Source organism: Diaphorina citri, unplaced genomic scaffold (genome assembly GCF_000475195.1).
Source record: "Diaphorina citri unplaced genomic scaffold, Diaci psyllid genome assembly version 1.1 scaffold452, whole genome shotgun sequence".
NCBI classification, from domain to species: domain Eukaryota; kingdom Metazoa; phylum Arthropoda; class Insecta; order Hemiptera; family Psyllidae; genus Diaphorina; species Diaphorina citri.
In genome coordinates, this window is record NW_007377887.1 from 160,348 (window position 1) to 164,919 (window position 4,572).

A 4,572-nucleotide genomic window follows, 5' to 3' on the forward strand; every position below is an offset into this window, starting at 1 on the left:
TAATAAGTGTTCTTACCTAGAAACCCACATGAAAGAACGTGCATCAAGGGATTCCTTATCAATTTTGTCCACCCTTCTGGCATCGTTTCAGTAGTAATTTACCAAAGTACTAAACGTGCCCAGCAAGGGGGTATAATATTTTGATTCACCTCATCAGCTGTTCTTATAAGTAATTGAATACCTACCTACACATAACAACGGGGATTTCCAACTCATACATGTAAATTCTGATCCAGTTTCAATCAATTTTGTACACCCTTCTGGCATCGTTTCAGTATTTATTATTTAGAAAATACTAAACGTGCCCAGCAAGGGGGTACAACTTTGATTTAATCTTCAGCTGTTTTAAAAATTTAATTGATTGAAGTTTAAAGCTGATCCTGAGAAAAAGCACAGCAAGCAGGAATTCGGAAAATGAATTCAAATCAATTTTGTCCACCCTTCTGGTATCGTTTCAGTAGTTATTTTATCAAAATACTAAACGTGCCCAGCAAGGGGGTACAATTTTGATATGTTCATCAGTTTGTTGGACTTCGTAGGATGGAGACCTGAATGTATGTATCTCAATAATGGACAAGACAGTTTATGATGTCTATGAAACTAAAATGTTAAACATTGGTGTATTTTTATTTTCCCTTTTGACTTAGAAACTACAACTACTATTATAAACACACAAAATTAATGACAATTGACAATATTCTACCTGAAATATGAATTTACAAGCTTGTATCCCGCTTTCTCTGGAATAGGGACCTGCAAAATCTTATAATGACCTCGAAATAAGTAGTAGGTACCAAATTGGGACGCTATAATTAAAGACAAAACAGGAATAGTAGCCATCTACAAACTAGATATAGTACCTACTTATTTCTTGCTTGTTTACATTGTTTTTCTTACCTTGAGATCTCTGTATTCGTGGTAGGTTTATTTTTATTTTACATATTTTAATTGTACTTATTTCTTGCTTGTTTACATTGTTTTTCTTACCTTGAGATCTCTGTATTCGTGGTAGGTTTATTTTTATTTTACATATTTTAATTAACCTATTGCTTACAATATTAACTTGGTAACTTTGGTTTTTTTTCTGTATGAATGACTTTATTTTTTGCATCAGTCAATGTTGCAGTAACAATGTTACTCATACAAGTGGTAACTTTTGCCTGTAATCTTCTCATTTTCAGCTAATTCTCGAGGGAATTCAGCCCCGATTAAATTTTCCCACCCTGCTGGTATCGTTTCAGTACTTATTTGTTTCCAAATACTAAACGTGCCCAGCAAGGGGGTGCAAATTTGATTTTTTCATCAGAAGAATTTCGTCAAATCTCGTGTCTACATTTTGACGTCTACCCTATTTTCTACCAAAAACATTGAAGATACGAGTATTTATAATTTCTATGTACCTATTATAGGGTAAGTGTACCATTTATTCGCCCACCTAAAAAACGTACCATTTATTGGCCCACCTGCCCACATTTATTTTTCTAATTTTTGTTTTTATGACTACAGTTTTTGAATAGCACTGGTTCGATAGCAGTCTTTAACCCCTTTCTTTTGATGAAATTGGATCTTGAAAAAGTTTGTCCAGTTCAGACTTATGTGGCGTATGGTACAGGTGGGCCAATAAATGGTACGTTTTTTAGATGGGCGAATAAATGGTACACTTACCCTACCTTTGTAATTGGGTATTATGTAGGTATTACTTATTTTGAACTTTTTGTCTTGTAGGTATAAGGTAGGTACAATTTTTTTAAAATCCTACCCCTATAGATATTTAACCTTGGAAATTCTATCAGTAATATTATTTAGGTATTTATTTTGAAGCATTATGATTGATTGTAACTACTATTTTAAAAGGTAAGATCAAAACAGGTTGATAGCCATTTCAGCTAGGATTTCAACCCACTCACAATTGGCTGATTTTAGCCTACATTAGTCAGCTACATCCAATGTCCCATTTAGGTAATTCAGGTAGGTACTTCTGTTGGAATAAAATATGAGACATCGTTTACATTTTCCATAAATACTAAGGAGTTATAATATAGGGCATGTTTGAATCAGTTCTGTTGAACCTTTGAACCCAGCTCTCAAAATCTACATGACCTCACTAACTGACTCTTATCTTATGTCAACAATAATTTATTATGTGTCGCCTATCAGGAGTAACAAGCCAAATAAGTCAATACATTCCTGGTGCCGGGCAGCTACGCCAAGAAACGAAAAATTAATCTTTGGTCTGTTAGCTTTATTACCTCACCATTTTCAATTACACACTCTTCATCGATTTCATCTTTCTTCTGAAGTTTTATGGCACCCGTTTTTACTTCACCAAAGCGTTTTCACAGACAGCTCTTTCATCGCGTTCGCAAGTAAAAACTATTTCGCATTGGCACCAAATCATCTGAGAGATGTCTCTCAAATTCGTGAGATCGTTTGTCTTTTGATTGCTCCTCTGGTTGGATGATCAATGTGATTTCTCAATATTTAGCCTTAAGATACCATGCTTTACTTACAGTATATTACACGATGCGCATTTCGATCATTGGATCATCATCAGGTGGGTAAATATTGAAAAATCACATTGATTGATCTCAGGTACCATAAGCTTTGTACAAAACAATACAGTACATACCTATATATATGCACAAATTAGTGGAGATCCCAAAACTCCATACATGCACAAAATTAGTGGAGATGTCGAAATCACGAAAAGTAGTGGAGATGTAAAAATCACGAAAAGTAGTGGAGATGTCAAAATCACGAAAAGTAGTGGAGATGTCAAAATCACGAAAAGTAGTGGAGATGTCAAAATCCTCAGAAAGAATGGTTGTACCTATTTATTTCTTTAGCCAGCGGCCAAAGCACGTTGAATGCACCAGTTCCCTATGGTTCACTGAAGTTAAACAACGTTGCGCGTGTTTAGTATCCAGATGGGGAACCATCTGGACAGTTGCGTGCTGCTGGCTTTTTCCGCCCCCACTCAGTCTGGGTGAGGATAATGTGATTAGGCGGTTAGCTTGTCACCGAATAATGGGTAAAACTCCCGTCATTAAAGATCTAGGCGTTATACACTGCCCTTAAACTGTTGAACCCTAAAAAAAAAAAAAAAAATCTCACTTCAGGAATTTTGTTCATTTGAGAAGCGCTGTGCATCAATGGTTTAGATTTCCCCTTTGCAGATTTCGAAATAGTTCCAAAAGCCTTCAGGGCGTTCTATTCCATATTGTGTTTGTTCTTTTGCAAACCTAATTTCTTCAATTTTTTCCCTCTGATATTCTTCTAACATGCAAAAATAGTTCATTCCTTTTTACATGGATATTTTTAGTTGAGTTTTGAGACCTAATGATGATCGAACTATGTTGATACGACGGTAGCAAAAGTAGAGTGTGCCAGCCTAGTTAGCTTGGTTAGAAGAGCGTCTGTCTTGTAAGCGCTAGGCCGCGGGTTCAACTCCCACCCGGGGCGGATTTTATCCCGAACGGCTGGCTTTCTCCTATCCTGTATTCCTTCTCTCTCCGATTTCGGTACGATAAAACCTTAGCATCACCTAAATCTCTGCATAAATTACCGGGCGCTATAAAATGTTGTAATTGAGTGAAGGTTCCTTTCGGAAAACCGACCACAGGAATATTGATCACTGTTCCAACTGAAACTGAATGGAGCTGTGGTCAATGTTCCAGTAGTCAGTGGTCAAGTTTCCCAAAAGGAAAATACACCCTAGGTAAGTAAGGTACAGGATTGGTATTTGTGGCAATGAAAAAAAAAACTACCTGTACATACCTATACACCTGCCAGTTTCCATTAGATCCTGACGCAAACCGGGGCTTGTTCCTGGTCATTGTCCATCATTCCTTAAAGAAGCATCTTGGAAACACACAAAAAAATAATGACAATTGACAATATTCTACCTGAAATGTGAATTTACAAGCTTGTATCCCGCTTTCTCTGGAATAGGGACCTGCAAACTCTTATAATGACCTCGAAATAAGTAGTAGGTACCAAATTGGGACGCTATAATTAAAGACAAAACAGGAATAGTAGCCATCTACAAACTAGATATAGTACCTATGTACTTATTGTAACCCAGCAATGCTATGCTAGAGGAATGAAATTTGACCAAGGTCTTAATAATTACCTTCTAATAAAATTACCCTCAAGGGTACTTGTTCAGAAGTCATGTCTATGAAAAATTGCTACAAAAAGGAAATATTACGAATGAGCGGTGACCAGTGTCATTATACGGTTAGGTTAAACACGAAAAAAAGCTTTCACAATTTGAGCAGTGCACAGTGTTATTAAGTTATTATAGGTTTAAGTTAACCGCACCAGCCCCACAAAAAAGAGCTTTCTTTTTCACTGTCATGGATTCTGAATAATTACCATTTTCTCAGAAATACTAAAACCTACATGCTAAAACCTACTACAGGTTTGTGAATATCCTCACTCACGATGAGATCAGATGGACTGATGCGATCATCGCATGCGATAAAACTCATCGTGAGTGGCTTTTTTCGGTTAGGCGCTTTAACTATGTGTTAAAACATGTCATTCGCGCTGGAAAAAAAGCACTTTCAA

General features: G+C 36.4%; 1 pseudogene; it reads left to right on the forward strand.

Annotated features, from left to right (window-relative positions):
• The first annotated feature begins 2,845 nt into the window (after positions 1–2,845).
• On the forward strand, positions 2,846–2,963 carry LOC113467315 (annotated as a pseudogene).
• The last annotated feature ends 1,609 nt before the right edge of the window (positions 2,964–4,572 follow it).